The following is a 25,461-nucleotide window of genomic DNA, read 5'->3' as shown; positions in this document are numbered from 1 at the left end:
CAGCAGGATCCTGAAACCAGGAATTGAGAAACACCTGACTTTCTATTCTGTTGTGTTTTTACTTTCTTACATCTACCTCAGTTTTTGATGTGGGATCAATATCATTACATCATTTTCGTTAGTATCATTTAGAAAGCACTGCATTATACACAAGATGGGCCTGAATGTTGTGCTAAAGATCATGACCAGTGAATTGGGTCCTTTCCTTCTGCCTGGAGGAATTTCTGTTCCTATTCTGAGAGACACAGACTGATGAGCATGCAGAATTAGAGGGAATGCAGAAACCAGTAGGGCAAAGTAACCAACACTGTGGCACTTGCATCAAATACAGGTTAAGAGTAAATTTCTTTTAGTGTGAAATCCAAGAATATGATGAGTCTGGAAAGAGCAGGACCCAAATGGCAGCACCTTTCTAATTAGCCCAAGAAAGGCTGCTTCATAAAATATTAAGAACTTGAAGGAAAGAGGTGGATTTACTCTGGTAAAAGGTTCATTTAAAATTCTGTGAGGTCAATAAATTACCACTTAAGATGACATTTCCCAAAATGTGTTCCAAAGAATACTTGTTCTAAGCAGGGGGGCGGGGGCGGGGGAGGGGGGAAGAGGGAGGGAGAGTCCCAAGGTCCAATTGACTGCTACATTAGATCTCTGTTGGAGATTGACAAGCAACACTGAGCTATTATCAAAGGCCTGTTAAGTCCAGTGATAAAGAAGATAGTTGAGTTTTGTTTAATCCAGTCTTTCCCAAACTTGTTTGTGACCTTCAACCACTCCTTCTCTCTCCCCACCCCCATTCATCAATCTAACAAGTGTTCACAGAGGGCGCACTCCAGCCAGGCAGTGTTCTAGGCCCTGGGGACATGGCAGTGAAAAAAAAAAAAGACTTTCTTTGGCCAACTGTATGATTAAGAGAAGACAGACAATGAGAAGACAGTGCTGTACATAATGTGTCAGAAAGAGTTAAGCGCAACTGAAGAAAACATTTCAAATAGCAAGGGGGGAGCGTTGCTGTTTTAGAGAAAATGGTCTGGGTTAAGATGACAGGAGGCACCGATGACATGTGTTGATTTGATCAGTTGCTGGCAGACCAATGGCAGCACCAGGGGAATGTGAGAGCTAACACTCCCCTTGAGAGGGAGCCCCTCAGCACTCTCTCTTCGACTGAAGAAGGCTGACATCGGTAGCAAAGTTCTGCATAGACACACTAGCATTAAGCAATTCTAATAAGGGATTGACTCTACTCATGTGGATGGGCAAATAGCTCATCTTCTAGTGGCAAATGAACTATTTGGGGCTTCTAGGGGATTGTTCATTTACTAATTAATTTATAAATTGTGTGCTCCTTGGGTTCTAATTAGTGGCATTCTTCTCCGTGGCCACATATTATGGAAATGTGCTACTTTCAAGTCCTCCGTTTCAAATTGTATGATGGCCATTTATCTTGCTCCTTGATGAGAAGGCAGCATGACCAGTAGGAACTGGTCATACACTATTTGTCATAACCAGAAAGGTAGCTACCAAGTTGCTGAGCTGTGATGAGTGGAGCAATGACAGGGGACTGACAGGTTTGCTGCCTGAGTTGATTCTGGATATCACAAGAAGGGGTTCCATTTACTATCGTTGTGATCAATACTGAATGACTCCTTCAAAGGTAAAATCATTTAGAAATCTGGAAAGTTTACCTTATGGTACTTGGGGACACATCCCACTTTCTACTTCCTTGGTAGAAATATTTCCTAGTTGCACAGCCAGCTACGTAGTTTGTGGAGTTCAGTGCAAAATTAAAATGTGGGTCATATTGTTCAAAAAGTGAGGGCGGGGGATGGTATTAAAGGTCCTAAAATACACAGATTTCTTTTCCTCTTGTACATAGTCTCATACGTGTGACTTATGTTCGTGTTTATTTGCTACTTCATGCCGTACTAAGTAAATTTTAAGCTATCAGCATGAATTTTGCCAATTTTATATCACGCAATGCCCATTTTATAAGAGCATTTAAGTCACACGGAATCACTGAAATCACACAACTCCTATTTTGTATATTAGATATGTATATGCATTTTATTCTTACCAGAATAGTGGAAAGACAACACAGAGCTAACTCGGTTGGCTTTATTTCACTTCTTGATTTATGCACATTCTACCATCACTCTCCACCTCACAGAAGAGTAGGAAGGCTGAACAGGAAAGACCTAGGTGTTGCCCTACATTTTCCCTTCTATGTCATCATATCACCACCATCTCAGTAACAGACATAACCCATTTCCCTTGTGCTCACTTTGAAACTCAGTGAGCTTCCACACACACATGATGGGTCCACTGGAATTCAGTGCTCATTGGGTACCACAGATGCTCTCTGTTCATGGGAGATAAGGAACAAGAGACACATGTATTGCGTGTATCTCCTTGGTTTTTGTCCATGCTCCATCATTCTGTTAGACTTCATACAACACAAATCCAAAGATAAAAATATTAAGAATGTCATACATCAAACTAAAAAGTTTCTGCACAGCAAAAGAAATAATTCACAGAATGAAGAGACAACCTAGGGAATGAAAGAAAAAAAATTATAAACAATATGTCAGTAAGGGGTTAATATCCACAATATATATGGAACTCGTGTGACTCAATAGCAATCATGGTCATTATCATCATCATCTGAGTAAAAGATGGACAGGAAACCCGACTAGACATTTTTCCAAAGGAGACACACAAATACCAAGAGGACAAGAAAAGATGTTCAACATTATTAATGATTAAGGAAATTAAAATCAAAACCATCATGAAATATCACCTCACACCTGTTAGAATTCTAGACAATTCTCAAAAAAACAAAACAAAACAAAGCCAGGAGACACCGAGTGTTCATGAGGATGTAAGAAAAGCGAACCATTGTGCACTGTTCATAGGAATCTGAATTGGTACATATATCATGTGAAACAGTATGGAGGTTCCTCAGAAAATTCAAAACAGAGCTGCCACATGATCTAGCAATTCCACTTCTGGAATACATAATGGAATATTATTCACCCATAAAAAAAGAATACAATCCTGCCATTTGCAACAACAGGGATGGACCTTGAAAGCATGATACTAAGTGAACTCTGTTAGGCAGAGAAAGACAAATACTGTATGATCTCACTTATATGTGGAATCTAAAAAAAAAAAAAAAAAAAAAAAAAGCCAAGCTGATAGAAATAGAGAATAAAATGGACTGAATGGGCTGGAAGGGTGGAAAAAATGGGGAGACGTTGGACAAGGGTACAAATTTCCACTTATAAGATGAATGAGTCCTAGGGATCTAATATTCAGCATGATGATTATAGTTAAGAGTACTCTATTCTGTACTTGAAAGTTGCGAAGAGAATGGGTTTTAAATGTTCTTACCACACACAAAAGTACAATTATGTGAGGTGATGGATGTGTTAACGAACCTTATTGTGATAATCATTCCACAATGTAGACAAATCAGATGACCACATTGTACATCGTAAACTCACACAGTGTTCTATGTCAATTATGTATCAGGAAAAACTGGGGGGAGGAATGAAATTCACAGAAGGAGGCTAAAAAGAAGGCCTAATTAGTGGGAAACATAGTCTGATAAATCAAATTGATTCCAATCTGACTAGTCAATTTAAATAATGGAATTCATTAACAGCATCAAATCTGGATTAAAGAAAGGGAGAAGAAAGAAGTTGTTTCAATACAAGACTTTCACTGGCTGGTGTCACATGATATCCATCTGATTATACGGCTCATAATAAAGCATACTCCACAATTATTGAAAAATAGGAATTTCGAGACTGTGGCAGCAGAGCATTAAATCCTGAGGCCCTGTGCCCAGGTTGTATGCGGAATATCACCTTTATACAGCACAAAGTGGGGACCACAGATGAGGTATTGCCATCTCCCAAGAAATGTTACAAACTCTGTTTCTTCATTTATTTTCCAGATCTACCTCTGACATAACCTTTAGAAGGTGAAATATTCACCGAGAATATATATTAAATATTAGTTTGAAAATAGCTTCAGGACTTAGTTTGAACAACTAAGCTCAAACTGCTCCCAGCCCATGTGCCCTTTTTCTGTAGGCTCCATTCAAGAAGTGTGTGATCCACTAGAGGAACTGTTCTTCCATCTTTCAATGCAATATCGTAGCTCCTCTTTCCCTCTTCTCATGCTAAAATCGCACTTTGATTAAAGTCGCCCTTTGCTTCCTCCTTTCTTTCAACCACTGCCACATTCCTCACCCATCAAATCCCTGTCTTGCAGAATGATTAAAATCTAGAGTAATGGAGTACCACAACTGCCAAAATGAATCGGAGATCAATGCACAACAACACACAAAGCCAACAGGCCTGCTCGTAATTCTGATACCCCATTAACTGCATCTTAGGGTCTAGTGGCCTTTGTTTCTCTTGGGCACAATACAGCTCTCGTTCAGCTCAAGGTGTACTGTCTTTTTTTCGTGGGAAATCACTTAGAAAAAAATACATCAGTGACATGCCAAAAACGATGCCGCCGATATTAGTAAGAAACAAAAAGCTGCTTCCCGGCTCATTCTTTAGCACTCTATCTGCCATCCTACACTGTTTTGACCTCCTGCCCTATTCACGTACGTGCTTTGTAACCCAAGTGGAATAGACAGCCTTTTGACAGACAGTTCGTATGAATTTACTGTAAACCTGGTGCCTGTCTGCATTGTGGAAGAAATCATATTACCAGATTCCTAACAAGAAGCATTATGATGTTAGAAACTGTTAAAAAAAAAAAAACCATGAATGAAAAAAGCCTCCTTTACACAGAGCCTGAAGAACTAGTTCAAGTAACAAAGCCCTATTTTTCCATCTTTTATGTAAAGCAAATGGATTAACAACTGGCACCAAGCTGAACTGACACCTGCCTCACTGTGCCAGGCAGGCTCTCTATTGAGTTGTTTGCACCAGCCATTTCTTGTGTGCAAACAGGAGGAACTTGTTCGGGCAGCAGCCGTGCTGAATGGGATGTGAGGATTTAGTGAAATACATGCTGGGGACAACTTTCTTAATCCTTGCAAGTCCGCCCGACAGAGGGAATTCCAGGGTGACGGATGAAGGAAGACCCCGAGGCTTTCTCTGCACACATTCAAGTCCAGAAAAGGAAGTTTGTGGAGCTTTGCTACATATTCAGCGTCTGTTCACTCAACAAACACCACCGTCAGGAGCAAAAGTTACATGAATGATGGTAATAAACACACCGGTACCACCCACTGATTCAAGTGTCCTGATGCCTCTTTGGAAATCAAAGGAGTTATCCTGCTAATGAACTAAATTAGACTGAACTAACATTCATGTTAATAATTATTACTTACAGGGCTGGGCTAGCTGTGTTGGGCGTGATAACGATAATGTGAAAGCTGAATATAACAATATTTCTCAGGTGTCTATCCTCCAGTTGAACGCACATTCGACAAGTCCTCATGCGGCTCGATTTTGCAGTCTGGAGGGAATTTTTTCAGAGTATGGATGGCAGATTAGGTCCTAGGTGAGCAATGAAAAGAGGGCTGAAAAACAAAATTCCTTATTAAAACCAGAAGTGTTAACCTGACAAACACACTCATTCAAACTCTTTAATACTATATATGAAATACATATGGTACTCATTTTCCCTTAAAATGAGCCATGATAAAAAACAATTTTATATTCTCAAGGCTAGAACCAGAGAAGATATGCATTGGTGATAATATTGATTTTTTTTTTTTAATTCTACTGAAAGGCCATTACTAGACATAGGTTATAGTTACAGTGAAAACCGAGAGCTGCTTTTAATCCGCTGGGGGGGAAAAGTTATGTTGGCTCCTTTTTGTCACTGTCAAGGTGTAGAAAGAATGAAAAATACTTTGGTGGATTTCATTATTAGTACACATGAACAGTTTGAACTCTCCATTATTGGGTTGTCTTTTTTCATAGTCAGTGCCTTTTTCAGGCTCCTTTTAAAAAACTATTTGACAAGGAAAAAATAGCTTTCTGGGTTTGATATGTGAGTATATACAAGTTTTCACAAGTTTTCACAAGAAAGTAAATGAAGAGCATGCCCTGCAAGCTTAATCATATTAGCAAGGGACACAATCAAAGCTTCACATTTTTAACTACATCTTGGTGCTTAATGTGAACGTTAAACAAAGACCGTGTTGAAATAGTTCCTGGTCTTGGACCAAAAAAAAAAAAAAAAAAGTTTTAATAAACAAAATAGATCCCTACCCTTCAGAGTAAACATTATATTAAATCTAAAATAATATGAAATATCTCAGGTAGCGACAGCCAGATACTACTGTCACTCAACTGTTTCGAATGTGGGGTAACATCCTTCCCAAATAAATCATCATTGGCAATCAATGGTACCTACTGGTACCTCGAGGGATGTTGTCGCCCTTTTAACTAAGACCACAACTAAAGAAGATCACAGACTCCTCGATACACAGATGACTAGGGACCTTTAGGATTGTTCCTTTAATATTTTAGTCCTCCAAAAGCATTGCTGTTAATAAGTATAGGTAACCTGCACCTTTTATTTTCTTTGTGTAGGGAAAAAGGGTGACCAAAAGAGTTTTTTTTTAAATTAGTAATCTCACTTTTCCCACTGAAGTTTAATTGTTTGATATGATTATACTTGCCACATGGTTCTTCTGTGCTGCTTCGTCTTTTAAGGCAGGCAAGGTGAGGCAAAAAGAAAAACACATTTCATGTGAATATTTGACTTTGACACTATTTGGACCAAATTACAGAGAAAACAATGTTCTGGAAATGATTATTTTTTGTTAAACTTATGAAGTGTCAGGGTAGGCCTTAGCGAACCAAGCAAGCACATTTTTCAAATTATTTCAGTAGAGGATGGAGAGTTGTAAAAACAACTTTTTAAATCTCAACATTTGGTAATAGCTCTGTGCCTTTTTTCGTAGAGGAATGCCATCTCTTTAATACGTAGGTGTTTGTCCGTGATGCACATCTGCGTGAACTTAGCATGAGTTTTACCTCATCGTGCTAAATGAGCAAACCAAGTGATTTTAAACATGTGAGCCTCCTACATCTTAATATGTGAGTCTCCAGCCTGCTGCGGGTAGCCTTCAACAGTTTATAGTGTGATGTTTCACATCAATTAAAAAAAGATGAGAGAACGGGTTAGTTGAAGACTTTGTTTCCTTGTAATCAACTGTAAAGAGACCAAGGTCATGTAACAGATTTCTTCTCCTTTCTGTCTTAGCCAGGAAGACTATGTGAATGCAAATTGCTTTATTGGTGAAGGGAATTAAGATTATAAAAAACCAGGCTTAAAGAAGTGCAAAATCAGGGCTGTGTCGGAGCAGGGACAACATAATTGTGGTATGGATTCCCATATGGGACTAAATTATCTAGATTTTAGTAATGTCAGCAGTTCTGTGTAGTTGCTGGAACGCGGCCAATGTGCCATATTTGCTTCATTTTTTAAGACGGTTCTGATTCTACACAATTTTAAATATGCAGAAAGCTAAAAGTGTTTGGGTGTTTTGGTGGCACTTCTCAGATACATGTCTATGCATGTCAGGAATTTTATTTGACTATTAAACAGGAAGTGACGCTGACGTGGCTTTATTTTTCTAAGCGAAATGCCATTTATTATCATTTCTCTCTCGGCTATAAAAATCTTCCTAGCGGGGAGGAAAAATACCCACTTCTGTGAGTACACATCAAGGTTGTCTTCTTTTACAGTGTACCATGCAGTTATACTGTTTTGTAGCAACTCAATAAAGCTGATAGTTTTTCTGGGTAATTACCCACAGCCCCCTGCAGGACAAATTAGCATTCATGACCTGAATAATGCTTACTAGAAAGAGTTCAATGGAATTTACTTAATCAGAATCATTGCTTTCTCTTGGCTAATTTTTTTTTACCTACTCCCCAATGCCTGGTAACAGCAAGTATCTCTCAAGCCAGTGTTTGATAACTGACAGAGCAAAAAAAAAAAAAGCATGAATCTTTACATTTTGTAATGTAATTGTGGTCTTAGAAAAATGTATGTTTTTGTGTGAAAATTAAAATATCTATCTTCCTTAAATTTTTCTATTGGGTCATTTTCTCTTTTTAGTGCTTACCGATTTTAGAAAAAGAGAGAGAGAGCTTCCATTTCGTAATTAATCCTGAACAGTCTCTCAGTTTGCTGAGGACAAACCTGCACAACGGTCACGACTTTGGAGTGGAAATTTGGAGTCTCTCTGTATCCCTGGGCATCAAAAAAAGCTGAGAACTTTGTTAACAGACTGTGGGTGTTGTTTTTGATGATTTGATTTCTATTTTGTTTGGCTTTGATTATTTGTTTGATGATTTGAACCAAAATTCCAGGCAATATGGTTATTAGAATATTCAGGGAAATAAGAAGGAAGAAGTAACATTAATTGAACTTCTACTATGTGCAAAACTTCCTGAATCAAAAGCTTACACTGTTTCCTTGTGTGTTGTTTTTTGTGTTTAAGTGTAACATCTTTAGAAAGGCAAGCAAAAGGAAGTCTTAACCCAATTCCATTTACTGAATCTCTAATTTGGAAAAGATTTCTAACCTGGAAAAGGAGACATGTCTACAATGCAGTTGCAAATCAATGTCTTTGAAGGACAACCCGCATCCTGATCAGGTAGAGTAGTCCGTGGCAGTGCAACCTTCCTGTAAATGTTATGTTAGCCGGCTTCTTCCTGGTACCTTTTGTGAATCCCCGTGACCCAGCAGAGTAACAGAATGGTGTGACCTGCTGGGACATGGGCTCCCGGATGGAACTTTGCTGAGGGTTGGAGAGGAATGCAGTTAAGTCAAGCTAAAGGATTCAGGTCTGAGACAAGATCCGAAAAAGCCAAGCAAAATCAGGGTGGTCGTCAGTGTTTCTCTGTACTTCAGGCAGTGGAGACACAGGAATTTTCTGTAGGCTAGGGAAACTTGTCTGGAGGCTTAGTTTGTGTAACAACCTTGCAGTTTTTACTTAAGTGGTGTGGTTGTTTGGGTTTGCATCTTAGGTTTGTTTATTGTTTATTTATTGTATGTTTATTGGAGGTGACTTGAGGGGAAGCTGATGGAGATTACATGGGGTAGTTAGAGCCCCACAAGGAAACCTCTTGGCTCCTCCACTGATTAGATTCCATACTTCAAATGGACTTAAAACCGTTCAATACAACTGAAAAGAGGGGATCACTCATTCAGGCCCCTGTGCCATGCAGTGCAGAACTGAATGTGGTACCTAATTAAGTTTCCTGGGGTGCAAAATGGTTATCCCATTTCTAAATCTAAATAAATCCAAATGTTTTTTCAACTTTGGGGGTTTCAGAAAACCCGCAACACATTTTTGCACAGATTTTCCTTCCAAACACTAGAATATTGCAAGGAAAATTCAATCCATATGTTTCAGATTTACGTACAGTCGTATCAAAATCTTGTGCTGCAATTGACATTTGATGTTCATGAAGTTTTCGGAATGCTTTTTATTTGCCTTTAACTCAAGAACAGAAAGTTGATTTGTCAAGCTTATATGTACCGAAACCTCCAAATATTAAATTTGGGTGGAAGAGAACAAACTTAAAATTCGGCATCAGGCATAACATTTAATAAAGCATTTGTCTTGCCATGTCTACAAAGTTGTGCACTTGCAGATATTGCCAGATATTCCTGGGAATATGCAGCATATAGATAGACTTTTGATACTGGCGTGGTGAAAAGAAAGTGGGACAAGGAAAAGAAACAGGGTCGAATATTTTTTTTACTCTGCTATTCCTTCTCGATTTAAGTATTAACAGTACATCGTTTCTCATCTAATGCAAACGGTATGCGTGGTGACAGCCTCTAACTTTCTTCCATCCTTCCAACAAGCTTCCTTCGGTCTCTGATTGCCAGTGTGCAGAAGAGGCTCTATTTTCTGGTCAGTGGTGTCCCTCCCCATCACCAGACAGACAACAGCCGGAGGAGGAGAGGCAAGAATGAAAATAAATAATTTAAACTGCAGCATCAGTGTCTTAAGGAAGGGAGTCTAAAAGAATCTGCATTTGTGGCTGTTAGTGCTATTTTAAGGGCTTCTAAAATGATTGCTTCCCTTTATTCATGGCTAATAATGTGGTTCTGCCTCTGCTTAGAACGTGGCAGTGGTGTCTTCCAACCAGATTCTGTTTGGAGAGAGGCATTATGTTTCTGAGGAGCCAAGCACCTGGGGGTGGGGGGTGGGGGGAGTTTTCTGTTAGCAGAAAATAACAATCTTCTGGTGTTTCCTGATGGCAGTATCTACAGACAGTGTAGGAGTGGACCATTCGCTTTGTTTGTTGTGTGATCTACATGGGCACCGTCTTTCATAGTTTCATTATTTTTACTTTCAATGTTTCCTCTCTTAGAGCACAACTGGTATGTGGAAAAATTATTTTTCAATGTGGAAAAATAAAATGTATGCAACCAGAAGAAAATAAAAATTCCTGCAACCTCTCTTCCCCAAATAACTATCATTTACATTTGCCATATATATGTCCCTCTATTGTATTTTCTGTGCATAAACATGCATGCACTCTATTTTTTACAAAAATGGTATCACATAGTGCATACTGCCTTATTCACTGGCAGTGCAGAGTAATAGAAGATTATGCTGTATTTTAAATGACTCTGTGATGTTGCACTGTTGGAATGAACTATTTGATCATCCAAACATTCAAATATAATCATTCAAATTTGATGATTCAAAATACTAGTTTTCAGGTTGTCCCGATATATTGGTTACATAAGCAATATGACAAATAATCATCTTAACTTAAAATCTTTGCCCATCTCAGTAATTATTTCCTTAGGATAAATGTCCAGAACTGAAATGATTAGTCAAAATGGGAAGGCTTATGAAGCATATTTACAAAAATAGCACGCACATTAAATTCTTTTTCTTTTAAAATGACGATGGATGTGGGGCCCTGTCTTCATGACTTCATCTGATCCTTGTCAGGACCAGTCAGCCACCTTGGCAAGACAGCCAGAAGGTTGGGAAGTTAGCATGTGGTGGGTAGCCATGAAAGAAAAGTAGGCTGATAAGTCCAAAGGGGCTAAAATGGTGTTGTTCCAACACTCTTTCTTCATATTTAGATTCCGGTATTTCCTTCCTTGATCTTCCTGCATTATTATTTTCCTTTATCTTACTCAAGACCATTATCACTCCTTCAAAGTATTACCTGACCTTTAGGGTCTGTTTTAAGCCTACCCATGAGCCCAATGTGTTTTCCATGAATACAGATCATTTTTATAGCAAACCCTGATGGTTTGATAAAGTAAGTTAATTGTAAGGAACGTTTTCAGTGTTCATAAAAATTCTTATAAGGCCAGCATTGACCAGCTTCTATTTGGGGGCATAATCCTCTGTGACATCACTGTGGAAGAATAGGAACGAAGTGACTAGGGAATGCGGTCACTCTATCCCTGCTTAGGAGACAGGACAGGAGAGAGAAGTGGAAAAATACATATACCTTTCAGAAAAAGACCCAGTGTTTCCCATCTACCCTCCATTTACTCACTATGTGACTTTGAGTTTCAGCATCCTCTGTCAGACGCTAATAATATCACCTTCATGCTGTCGTAGAAGAAGTCAGTGGTGCTAGCAAACCACCTTGTGCGCTGTGAGTGCTTAATCAATAGTAGATACTTTAGATATAGTTAGGGAAGGTGCAAGGTAGTCATTGAAGGCCACTTTCAATGCCTTTAGCCCATTTCAGCCAGAGGTCATATTGATTAAGAATTGTGTTCTGCTACAAATAATAGAAAACGAGTAACTTAAATAAATAAGAGACTTATTCTTCCCCACATAATCCCACACTCAGGGGTAGGCCTTGTTGGTGTTGATTAGTGGCTTAAGGATGTCAGAACCAAGCTGTTTGGGATTAATTTAGCCTTTTCCTTCAGCCATCAACATATGGCTGCTGCTGCTTCTTTAATCCCATGTCCTCGTTTCTGAAAAGAAGAAGGAAGTGACCAGGAGGGAGGTGAAGCACCCACGTGAGAAATCCAGAGCAGACTGTGAATATTTCATTGGCCATTGTCACTCCTCACTGCAAGGGAGGTTTGAAGACCGGGCATTTGCTTTCCTAAAGAAAACCAGAATAATTCTCTGCCTGCCAGAGAGGTCTCTCCCCTCCACCTTCTGCTCCTTTTTTTTTTTTTTTTTTTTTTTTTTTTTTTTTTTTTACCCTAGCTTTCTTTTACTTGTTTCCTGTCTGAGACAGAGTAGGTCCAGTTGCATGAGTTGAAAGGTTCTCCAAATCCCACCCAACAGTCCCTTCCTCATCCACCAGTTGCTGTTAATGCCCTGTTATCATCTCCGAATTCAGCTATCACCCTTATATGTTCAAATGCATTTCTCTCTGGAAAGAAAATCAGCACATTGCTTCATTTCTGTTATTAACACCTTAGTCCAGAAGTTCATTGATTAGACTCCTTTAAAGAAGAAATTAATTGAAACTGGGTTTTTAGCTGAAAGATGGAAAGCTTAGCTCTGAGCAACAGGCACTAGCCGGGCAGGCGTAGAACAGGTAAGAGAAAATGAAGAGCAGGGAGGGAGATGTGAAGACACAGAGGGAGTCGTGCAGTTATAAAATATTAGAGAAGCACATCAAACACAAATGTCACCTTCTCCACCATTGGTTCTAGGGATAGATTGATTGCTCTTTTCTCTTTAGTCCTCAGCACCTGTGAACATGTCTGATCACACACAAGAAGAGAAGTAGCCCAACCTGAGTCAGATATCCTGTTAGCTCCTGCTTCAAGTTTGTATTACGCGTAACCTAACGTGGCTGTACTCAGGGCCATCTATCTAGGGGAAGGGGAAGTGTTGGCTACACAGGCTGTTACTCAGGCAGAAGTCTTCCAATCTGATGTTAAATATAGAGAGCGCGAGCAGGAGAGGGGCAGAGAGACTAGGAGAGAGAGAATCCCAAGCAGGGAGAGCCTAATGCGCAGAGCCTAATGCACAGAGCCTAATGCGGGGCTCCATCCTGCAAACTGTGAGATCATGACCTGAGCAGAGATCAAGAGTCGGGAGCTTAACTGACTGAGCCACCCAAGTGCCCCCATCTTAGTGTTTTTTAAAAACATGCAGAAACAGTGTAGCATTGTGGTTCAGCTTAGGCTTTCTAGCATCAAACTGCCTGGGTTCAAATCTAGAGTGACTTGGGAAAGGTATTTCACTTCTCTGCACCTCAGTTTCTTCATAAAAGTGCCCATAATAATGGTGTTTATCTCCTAAGGGTACGGTGATGATTAAATGGGGCAATATAATTTGAGTACTAAGAACTATGTCTGGAACACAAAAGTACTTGCTTTATTAAGTTGAGAGCATTCTTTTTTTTAATCTTCAAACTTTTCCAAAGATACTAATAATCATATATATAGCTAGAGTCCTTTATAGTTTCCAAAGTGCTCCCTTATGTATTTACTCAGTTGCAGATAGGTAGGCTGTTTTTATTATCCCCATTTTACAGATGAGTGAATGGAGTCACAGATATTATGCTCATGCCCAAGGTCACACAGAAAATGACAAGGTAGAAAGTTCAACCCAGAAATTTGAAGACAAGTTTAATGAACATTGATTTCTATTTGGAAAAAAAAAGTGGGGGGGGGGGGTGAGGAGGGTCGGAACCATAGCAAAATAAACATGTCTCAGGATTGATTCTGTTTGTGTGTATTAATGGTTTCCAAAAACTGAGTGTTCTTTATGTGTAGCCCAGTATCCTTGCCAAGGAAGGTATAAGGAGTGTGTGGCTTCCTGATTTCTATGCAATTTTTGTGGTATCCCAGAAGGGCCATAATTTATTCCACTAATATTGAATGACCCAGTAATTACACTTCTTGAATGTACCCAAGAAAAGAATCCTAAGCAGAGAGAGGGGGGAAAACCTTGTATAAAGGATATTAATTTTAAAGTTATATATAATAGCCAAAAAAAAAAAAGCAAAAACTAACCCGAAATGTCCTTGGCATAGGGTCAGATACATCAACTCAAGGGAATAGTAATAGTCATGGTACCTACCATATACGTAGCAACCAGTAGGAGCAATCTCTTCTGATTTGCTAAGAGTTGGGTATCGTTGTCACTCCATTGCATAGATAATGCCACAAAGTCAAGGTCATACGGCAAGTGTGACAGATACAGCTAATGACTCATGTTTCTGGCATTCTAGTTTCTTTATTGCTAATGGAGCTCTGATTTTGTTTGAGGAGAAAGGTAAACAGCTCCAAGAGATGAATCAAGGGCAGTCTAAACTGATTAGGGTAGTTCAACCTCCCAAACTCCTTTGCAACTCGTAAATCGAGGGATGGGAATATGATATAATTCAATGAGATTTAAGAATAAATATGCTGGGGATTTCTTGAAAACAGCTTCCTACAACCTTTCCTTTTCTCTTTTCCTGCTCCCTTTCTTCTTGCCTTTATACATTTTTATGTAAGAAGATGATGCTAGAGGCTGAAAGAGCCATTTGGAGATCATGAAGGGATTAGAGAAAAAAGTGAGAATGACAAAGTAAACAAGGAAAATAATCTAGGTTCCCGACCATTGCAGTAAGCCGCCAAGCTACCCTCGTATTGCTTGCCTTTGAGGACTTTTTGTTTTATTTTGTTTTTATGGAAAAAAATACACACCCTTTTGGCAGAAACCACCATTCATCTATATTTGGTACTAACAGAATTGTGTTAGTTAGAATTACATAAAGCTGTGAGTGACTTAGAATTTCCCCAACTTAACTGAGACTTAAACATGTATAAAAGTCTTGGGGCAGCTGTATGGCTCAGTCAGTTAAGCATCTGACACTTGATTTTGGCTCAGGTCATGATCTCGGTGTTAGTGAATTTGAGCCCTGCATCGGGTTTTGCACTAACAGCGTGGATGGAGCCTGCTTGGGATTCTTTCTCTTCCCCCTCTCTCTGCCCTACCCTGCTCATGCTTTCTCTCTCTCAAAATAAATAGACTTTAAAAAAATCACATGTATAAAATTCTGTCTCCTAAAAACCCATGATAGTAGACAGTTTGGGGCGAATATGGCATTCCACAAAGTCCTTGGAGAACCAAGCTTTTTTAGCTTTCCATTGCTTCATCCCAGGAGTGTGCTTTTGCCATTGGGATCAAGATGACTGCTTGAGCTCCAGCCTTCATATCTGCATTCCAGCCAGCAAAAAGGAGGAAGGGGCAAGGAAGAGCATATTCCCTTACTTTCAAGATAAAGCCAGGAAGTTTCATACACCATTTCACTCACATCACATTGGATAGAACAACTAGCTGTAAGAAGCCAAGGACATGACATCTTCATCCTGGGAGGTCATACTCTCAGCCAAAAATCAGCAATTCAATCCTTGGGGGAAAAGCAAAGAATGTAGAGAGGAAGACACATATGGTTGATGAACCCACATCTGTCTGACTCCGAAGCCATGCACTTACTGCTGTATTCTACTGTCTCTTACAGCTAATTAGACTATATAATGATGGGAGAAGTCTGTCATATTACTGTATTTAAAAAAATATTTTTAGTGTTGATTTATTTTTGAGAGAGAGAGAGAGAGAGAGAGAGAGAGTTAGCATGAGTGGGGGAGAGGCAGAGAGCGAGGGAAACACAGGATCACAAGCACGCTCCAAGCTCTGAGCTGTCAGCACAGAGCCGGATGCGGGGCTGGAACCCACAAACCGCGAGATCATGACCTGAGCTGAAGTCAAACAATTAACCAACTGAGCCACCCAGACACCCCCATATTACTTTATTTTAAAACTATTTTACCATTCAAATACACTATAAAAAGAAAAATGCTTTTAATGTGTTATGCAGGATAAAGTTTTACATAGAATATATATGGGTAAAATCATGCTTTCAAAATATTTGAAGGAGAGGTTGTGTTTGAATTTAGGAACACGAATGAATCCAGGATTTGTTCCTACACTTCTCTGTTTTTAAGGTTCCTTTAATAAGCTAGTAATACTTTTATAATAAAAAGATCTTACACTTATGTGTATATACCATATTAAAATCATATGAACCACACAGTCAGAGAACATTTTTATATATAACCACCAAGCAGAGTGTCTAAGTGGTGAATTTTATGAAGAAGAAAAATGATAAATAGCATGTCATTTGATGCTTCATAATTTTTGGTTTGTAACTTTCTGGGTCACTGATTTCTCAAAGAGTTTTCATTCTTTCCGCACATTAGTTAGGTGATTGAGGAAGGTGTCAGGCTACTGAGACATAAGAAAAGATGATGTGGAGGAATTAAATTCTTCTTTTCTTTTGGCTGAGTATACAAAATACGCAGTATGATTTAGTAGTCTTTCCCCTGAGTGTATTAACCTCTGTCTGCCGTGGGCAGTGTTGAGAAGACATTGTCATCGGCATCGAGATGAGATACAACTTTTTTTTTTTTTAAATAAACTATGTGCTGATTTAATAAAATCAATGCTAGGAATTGGTGGAATGGTAAGGACCAAGAATCTTGAGGAAAGGGGGCAAAAAATGGCTGGTTCGTTGTGATCAAGAAGCATGTTGAAATAGGGGAAGGAAGAATCATTATTGGAGGAGCACTATGTATATAATATGTCCATTCAAGAGAACTTCGTCTGCATCCAGTGAGCACACACCCAAGCCTGCTTCAGTGGTAGCAGGAGTGGCCAACAGCACATATCAAGGAGGAATAGAATCCCCAGGCTGACCTATAATACAAGTGAGACGCACCTCAAAAATTAGAGGTATGCATAGTGTAAGCAGTAATTTTGTTATCTTTTGTGTTTGCTTGCTTGCTGAGTTTTTGAGGAAGAAAAGGAATCTCAAACCAAAAAGTCTGAGGAAAAAACTCAACGTTTAAAATGATGAAACCAGTGAGCTACCATGTAATTATGGGAAGACAGATAAAATCAATATTTTACCTATTAAATTGTAAGAGTGATAAAGCTAATCTGTGTGGGATTTGTCACCATTTTCGAGTCCAATAAACTGAGTAGACAAACCTAACTCTTATTCAACAAGAAGTCTTTGGCTCATTTCTAGTCGTTTTTTTATATTCAAAGGTTCCATAGAAATTTTGTCTCTGAATATGTTCTGAGGAAGGCTTCAGTTTTCCAACTATGTCATTCAGAAGCTGTAAATTGTAGGACAATAGGAGTTTGGCTTCTCAATAGCAACAGAAAAAAAAAATATCTGGGGAAAATTTTAACCAAAAAAATGAGCAAACACTGTAGGATAAAACTTTAAAAGCTTCTGTGGAACAGAAATGACTTGAATAAGTAGAGAAGCATAAAATCGAATGTTCATGGTAGGAAGACATACATCATAAATATGTCCATTATTCTAAGTTTACCTGTAAATATTGATCCTAATATAAAATATCAATCTAAGTATCTTTGAAACAAGATCAGCTGATGCCAGAGTTCCTTCAAAAAAATACACAAAAAACAGCCGTGAAAAGTCCTTAAAAAATATTTATTATGTATGTATGTATGTATGTATTTATGTAAGCTGTATGTCCAACTTGGGGCTAGAACTCACGAACTCATCACTCTACCAACTGAGCCAGCCAGGTACCCCCTACCATGAAAAGTCATAGAAAGAAAAATCATGATGGGGAACTACATTTTCCGGTTATGAAAAGGTCTTGTAATGCTTTATTAACTAAAACAATATAATATTGACATGCACATGTTTACTACACAAATACATGGACATGCACAAACATGAATAGAATAGCTTATAAAGTCCATGAAGATACAAAATCATAGAAGAATTTAATATGTAAGGATGCACATTAGGTCAGTGGGGAAAAGAATGATTAGTTAATAAAGGACATTGAAAAAGTAGGATAGTCATATGAAGAAAAATAATTTGGATCCATAACTTATCTTTACCATATATCAAGATTTAAAAATTGCCCAATAACGCATGGTAAAGGAAATATATAGAAACTTCATAGAAAAGCAAGCCCTTTTAAATAAAATAAAAGATGGTCAATCTCACTCATTATCTGGGAAATAAAAATCAAAGTCATCTGGAGATTTTTTTTTCCCATGTATAACATTAGCAAAGATACAACTGTTTGGTAACACTGAAACTGAAATTCCACTTCTAGGAATTGACCTGAGGACGTATTTAAGACTATACATATGCATGTGGAAAACCACACATATAAAATGCCATAATGTGAACTTCGTATGTGTATAAAAGCAAAAAACAGGAAATAACTTAATAGATCCACATCAATCAGAGACAGTTCAAAGAGATAATGGAACAATCCAGCAATGTAATATTTACACCGTTTTAAAAAGAATAAAAAGAATTTATATAAATATAAAACATTTATCAATATGTATTAACAACAACAACAACAAAAGGTGAGAAATAGTATGTATAGTGTATTACCATTTATGTTTTAAAAATAGGGGATGGGATATATACACTGAATAGAATGTTTTTGTATAGATACACAACACAGATACAGAAACCGACAACATTTTTTATTTTCAAGGAAGAAAAACTTGGTGGCTAGGATACAGGGATGATAGACTTCTCACACCCTTTGTATCTTTTGAATCAGAATCTTTTGTGGGTATTAGTATTCAAAATAAATTGAACTGTAACAAACTTTAAATACCTTAGTTTGTGACTAACAGTTGTGACTGGTTTCAAGCATGTATTTTCTAATTAAAGGGAGAATGGCTTAATGGTGTGTTGGAGTCAGCTCCTTTCAAATAGGTAGGCTTGGACTCTAAATACCAATTAGAGAAGCAACGTTTAAAAAGCACCCAGAGGAGTGCCTGGGTGGCTCAGTCAGGTAAGTATCCGACTCTCAGTCTTGGCTCAGGTCATGATCTCACAGTTTCATGAGTTCGAGCTCAGCATCCGGCTCTGAGCTGACAGTGTGGCGACTGCTCAGGATTCTCCCTCTCTCTCTGCTCCTCCCCCGCTCATACTCTCTCTGTCTCTCTCAAAATAAATAAACTTAAAAAAAAAAAGCACCCAGAAAGAGCCTAATATTCTACATGTGGGAAAATGTCAAAATGGACACCCTAAGTATACTTTCTGACGTAATTTATAAAATGTCTTCCCAACTCTCCGTTTCAGTGGCATTGTGTTGATAGCTTGCAATTGACTGATGGAGACATTTACGCCAAGGAAATCCGTGAACACTACAAACCAGGGTTTTATTAGCACCATGGAGCGGGGGTGGGGGGGTGGGGGTTGGTGGCGGGGTGGGGGGGGGGGTGGAGCCAGTGATTAGACAGTTCCCAGCACAGCACTGACTCAAATATTCTAACTCTTGCCATGATTTCTTTTTGACTTTCGAGTTACTTGACATCCTTTCCTAATAAATGGGTTGATATTTACTTGACAGTGAAGCTAAGAAGAGATGAATGAGAAGGAAAGAAGCATGGCGAGCTAATAATGAGCAGTATATCCTCACTTTGATGTACAACCAGTGGCACCCATTGAAAAGGATGAGACCATGGAGATACCTTTGACTGTATCTTCCCAGTTTAAATGTACAGAGAATTTTCTATGTCTCATTTTTAAACAAGTATATAAAAGCTAAAGAGATAAAATTAAACAGATTTGCAAGCTTATTTTGTTTCCTTGTATCATATAGTGCATCTCATTTAATATTTGCTTGTTTTATTAATAATTGAAACCAACTTTGCAGCACATAGGCATGCAGAATAACTTTTGACCCTATGGGAATTAATGTCTAGTGACAGTGGTCCAGAAATGATACGAGTTATGATAATAAAAACCCTGGTCAGCTCTTTTGCACTTTATGTACTGTAGATATTTTCCTTACAAGAATGCCCCCCTTCACATGGAAGTTGTACAAATTTATCTAGATAGAATAGCTTGATAAGTAGCAAACTACTTGCAAATAGATATGTGGCCATAAAATAAAATTAACCTTTTTAAAATAAACATGATGAAAGAGAAAACAAAATGTCATACGCATCTTCAAAGGAAAATTACTTTGAATTGTAAAAAAAGAAATGTAATGTTTAATATTATTCTGTTAAACTTTTATAAGCCCCAGTTAGGACTCCTTTCTACTAAGGTTTTTCTCTGAAGTGAATATATGTTCAAGAGGGAAAAGATGTTGTCTGTCTTGGGGAAGTGTTTATATTGTTTTCTGCTTCAAAACCAGCTCCTGCTGATGTAAATGGCCTACCTTACCATTACCTGCATCAGTACTGCCCCAAGGAAGCTATTTCAAATATACAAATTCTCCATATTTGGGAAATAAAAATTAAATCAGACTATTTTCCCCGATTTGTTTTTAAAATTCTGAGTTTGCTAGGGGCAAAGCAAATACAAGTCCACCTGTTTAGACAGCTTGATAAGCATATTTACCTTATTTGCAAGAGTTGTATTGACCATTTTGAGATGACCCCGATTGCGACATTTCTCTGGCTAACCAAGTTAATGGATATGTTTTAGGGGTATAAAAAATCAAAAGCCAATGGTCTTTAAATCACTTCTAGCTGTAAAAGTTGCTAAAGCAAAAACAAAAATCCATATATAAAAATCAAAATGTTTTTATTCAAGAAATGCAAATTGAGCGTTTGATCTGCCAGATATGGTTACGTCACCAAAAAATTGCCAACATGTATCTGCCTTTAGGAACATCAAAGATGAAGTTGATCATTTATCAGCTGTATGAGCCTGAGCAAGCCATATAGCCTCCTTAAACCTCAGTTCCCTCATCTCAAAGCAGCGTTAGTGTGATAAAATAGGCAGTGGGCATACAAAAATGAATGACCCAGTGAGTACTATGGGGATTAGAAATTCTTTGGAATAGAAGATTCTTTTCTTTTTTAAGTTTTTTAATGTTTATTTACTTTTGAGAGAGAGGGAGAGACAGAGGCATGAGCGGAGGAGGGGCAGAGAGAGGGAGACACAGAATCCCAAGCAGGCTCCAGGCTCTGAGCTGCCAGCACAGAGCCCGACGCGGGGCTTGAACTCACGGACTGCGAGATCATGGCCTGAGCCGAAGTCCGATGCTTAACCGACTGAGCCACCCAGGCACTCCTAGAATAGAAGATTCTTTAGAATAGAAACAGACTCTTGTTCTTATTGGTAACTTAAGCACTCAGCATAGTGCCTGGCATACAGTGAGCACTCAGCTGTTGCAGGATTCCAGTGACCAGCCGTTCATTATTGGTTGATGTAGAAAGAAAATCCATGGATAAAACAGAATTTTTACTCCATCTTGAAGGATGGCAGGATCTGTATTGATGAGGAGAATAGGAAAGGATATTACAAATGCGGAAAATATCAGGAGCCAAACTCTGGACAGAAAACGAGAAGAGAGTGTTACGAGGACAGTGAGTAAGATTTCCAGACTAGAACTGAGAGCACATGGAGGTAAATGTAAACATTGCTAGGAAAGGTGAAAAGAGATTTATGAAGAGCGTTAAAAACCAAGCGGAGGAGTGTGGGCTTTATTGGGTAAGTAAATGAGCAGTGGAGGAAAGACATGATGAAAAATGCTGTTTTAGGGAGTTAACCTGGCAGTGATGGGGGGACGGAATCCAGGAAGGAAGTTGGAGCTAAGGATCCACAGGGGGAGGTCTATGCAGCAAAACAGCTGGTGTAGAGGTGAAGGGCAGGGGAAGCAACAAGGGAGGAAGAGATTTGGGAGAGATGCTAAAGTATGAATCCAGAATGTTTAGTGACTTGTAACATGAGGCATGAGGATGAGGGGCCAGGAAGATAGGATAAAGTTGGTGCTAATAATGGACTGTAGCAAGAATAGACAGCGTGTTTCAGATGCCCGGTGGCACACTTCTGAGAATAACTGCATTATGTTTTAAAATGAACTACCCAATACATATTGGATACAATTAAGTATTTATTGGATGCTTACTCTTTGTCCAGTCTGTACGTGGTGCCATGGGGAATATAAAGGAAGTAAGTCAATGGCATAGCTGTCCTCAAGATACTGATAAAGATGAATATTAGGATATTAAGAGGCACCTTACTGGCTCAGTTAGAAGAGCATGTGACTCTTGATGTCAGGGTTATGAGTTCAGGCCCCATGTTGGGTGTAGGAAATTATATATGCCTACATATATATACATGTATATATACATGTACATATGTATGTATATATATAACTATGTCTTACAGTGGTGGGTTGACTTTCCCAGTGTAACAAAGCCAGAAGATAATAGAGTCAGGAATAAAATCCCAGCAGTTGTGACCCCAAAGCCCGCAGTCTCACCATGTATGGAAGTCACTAATGGATGACAGAAGACTGGATACAATTGAGGAACACCTGCAGTATCCTGCATTTTGTTTTAGGGCAGGAAGGAGAAAGACAGGGCTTACAAGAGAAGTTGAATAGGCACCTACACAGAAGGGAATGGAAGTGGGAAGATCAGCCTGATTGTTGCATGAGGGTGAGTAATGAAGAGGAGACAGAAGGTGTAAATTGGGGCTGCATGACTGCTGCAGGGCTAACGGAGTTGTGACTCAGCACACACTGCAATCAATCAATTAATAAATACTCACTGATCACCAGGCATCTTTCCAGTAGAGACAGGCCCAGGAGCTCAGAATGAAGGGGCCTCCCTCTCCCATCTCCTGGGCTTCAGCTTTTCATATCAGTGCGGGCCCAGGATGAGGTCCAGCACCTTATTGCAGATCCATTCAAGCTGCTCCTTTCTCTGGATGGTACCACCTCAAAAACATCCCTGCAATCTTCTTCACCACACTCAGCCTCACAGCGTTCAGTCTTATTATGCTGGGACAAAACCTCTAGAGGGGATCCAAGGGGAGTATATTTCCAATGTATGGAATGGATCAGAGAGGAAAGGAACAGAGTGTAGAAGCATAAGTACCTAGCACTTTCCCTGATGCAGACCTGGTACACAATAAATATTTGTTGAAATAAGAAGGAAACTTAAAGAAGATGTTCTGATCATCAAAGTTTGAAGAAACAAAGACTTGTACTAGCAGAAGAGGAGAATTAGGATGGAATCAAAAGACATTTCATGGGAAAAAGCCAACACAATAGACTAGATATGTGGAGAAGGAAAGAAAAGAGGCATGGGTCTCACTAAGGTTTTGAACCTGTATATTTGAGAGGAGGTGATATAATGAACAGAAATTCCAAGAATTAAATGTTTCTTTAGGGTAGGAGTTATCTCTGTGGTTCTCTGTTGTAATCTAGGAACTAGCAGCATACTTAATAAATAGTGGACAGGCAATAAATAATTAGGGTGTTGAACAAATAATACACAGTACTAGTTTTGAGAAGAAAAGCACTCTCGTATCCTCTCGGTGTGAGTCTCACTTCAGAGCAATGACATTTCCTGCCAGGAATCCATGTCTTAATGAACCACTGTTATGGAAGGGACTTTGTTATATCCCTTAATAAGTTAAAGCAGAAAAAAGCAAAAGAATAATTAATAATAATAATAATAATAATAATAATAATTTGAGTACCACTACCCTAAGGCCTAGCACAAATGCTTAGTGGTATCTTTGATTTAAGGTTAGAAGGAGAATCCTAACTGGAAAGAAAGGCCTGTGTTAGGTGTTGGCTGAATTCCTGAAACGAAACAACTGCAAGATGGATTTATCAGGAAGGTCAATGAACCCCTCACGTGCATGAGCCCCTACATCTAATTTCTTAAATTTTTATAAGCTTCATCTTTGAACCACAGCCACATATTAGGTTCAGCTGATGCAAAAAAACTATTTGAATTTCTCTATTGCCATTTCCTCATCCCAGAGACCTGGAGTTTACACCCTAGACTTGGAGTTGAGTTAGAACTGAGTTTGAATTCCAGTTATGCCATTTATAAACTCCATGGCTTTGGTCCACTATTTCTAATTTCCTCGTCTGCAAATGGGAATACTAGTGCTAATACTGTGACCCTTCAGGGTTATTATAAAACCTAAATGTGCATAAGAGTTCAATAAATTGTACCTCTATTATTATTACTAATTAGTCCAGTGATTCTCATCCTCATTTTTCCCATTTCCCATTTAAAATTTTATACATAATTGACATTTTGTTACAAATCCTTAGAAGCCTATTAAATAAGACTACTATAACTTTTCCTTTACTTTGTAAGTTCTCCTGCTCGGAGAGTTTCTGGATATGTTGATCTGCAAGAGCTATGTACCAAATTCAGAACATATATTTCCTTTTTTAAAATTTTTGCCATCTCCACCTCCACTGAGTGTAAGTCTAAGGTTAAGCATTAAACTGTTATGAATAATAATTTGGCCTGTATATTTATCATCTCACCAAGTTATTCCAAGGAATTTTTCAGCCTGAACAAAAACTAAATTCAGATAATAATTTAGTGGTCCTTCTTACCATCCGGAAACCCCAAAAAGCCATGTGAAATCAATGAATAAAAGAGTATCATTTAGGGGCTCCTGGGTGGCTCAGTCATTTGAGTGTCCAACTCTTGATTTCAGCTCAGGTCATGATCCCAGAGTCATGGGATCGAGCCCCTCGTCTGACTCCGTGCTCAGCGTGGAGCGTGCTTGAGATTCTCTCTCTTGCTTTCTCCCTCTGCCCCTCTCCCCCTCTCTCACTCTCTCTCTAAAAATGAAAATTTTTTTAAAAGAGTATAATTGGTTTCACAATAATGACCAACTGAAGAGTGATTAGAATTATTTACATAATCATCTTTTAAAGAAAAGTGGACTCACACACTTTTTGTTGTTGTTGTTGTTGGAGGGAGCTCTCACATACATTTGCCCTTAAATATGTTCCCCTGAATTGGTTTTCCAACAAATACCTACTAATTACATTATTCTGCATTGGAAGAAATGGATTAGGCCAAACTTTCCCAATTTTTTAAACTCTGGGCTGTCCTTTCTTGAGTAGTTGTATATATTTTAATTCTTTAATTAAAAAATATAAAATACCAGAAGCCACTCTGAATTCCATAATGCTTTCAGATGAATTTTATCTGAATAATCTTAATAGCAGCTACACACATTGGAAGCATTGCAATAGAAATGTGTGTGAGCTGTATAATATATTCCATTACCAAGGCTGGCGTACATTCTTCTGGAAATAGCTCCGAGTCCAATCCCTCCTCCCACCTAACTTCACCCTAGGCATCTAAGGGACACCAAGGAGGAGTCATTGTTTTAGGCACTTTAGAATCAGAGGGCAGAATGTCTTTGCTCCTTCTGCAGGCCTTGACTCCTTCCTAGCGTAAGAGATGGTCACATGAGTTCAGAAGAGAAGGGGAATACATGAGGCACTTTCAGGTCATGGGCTTTTCAGGCAAAGCCTCGCCATGAAAATGTGAGGAAAATCTCCTTTTACAGACCAAAACTTGGGTAAACCCAAGTTCTAATTCTGGTCCTGCCATGCATTGACAGGTAGGTGTCGCCTGAGCACAGTGGGTTTCATTTACCTTATCTTTTGATTGAAGCTGTATTAGAGGATAATAGTCTTCATCTA

The 25,461-nt window shown here is 38.7% G+C and overlaps 1 protein-coding gene and 1 long non-coding RNA gene across 24 annotated transcripts in view; one reads left to right on the top strand and one right to left on the bottom strand.

Moving 5' to 3' along the window:
* Nucleotides 1-25,461, top strand: part of ADGRL2 (adhesion G protein-coupled receptor L2) — a 621,134-nt gene that overhangs the window by 176,623 nt on the left and 419,050 nt on the right. The window lies entirely within an intron of this gene.
* Nucleotides 5,366-25,461, bottom strand: part of LOC109246164 (uncharacterized) — a 74,189-nt gene continuing 54,093 nt past the window's right edge. Inside the window, exon 6 of the long non-coding RNA XR_002071230.2 lies at nucleotides 5,366-5,545. This is a non-coding gene — a long non-coding RNA (uncharacterized LOC109246164). The remainder of the gene's footprint in view (nucleotides 5,546-25,461) is intronic.

This window comes from Panthera pardus, unplaced genomic scaffold (assembly GCF_024362965.1).
Source record: "Panthera pardus isolate Hobbes unplaced genomic scaffold, ASM2436296v1 HiC_scaffold_11, whole genome shotgun sequence".
In the NCBI taxonomy this organism is placed as follows: domain Eukaryota; kingdom Metazoa; phylum Chordata; class Mammalia; order Carnivora; family Felidae; genus Panthera; species Panthera pardus.
Note: the sequence above shows the minus strand (reverse complement) of the source record. Positions and strands in the feature narration are given on the sequence as shown.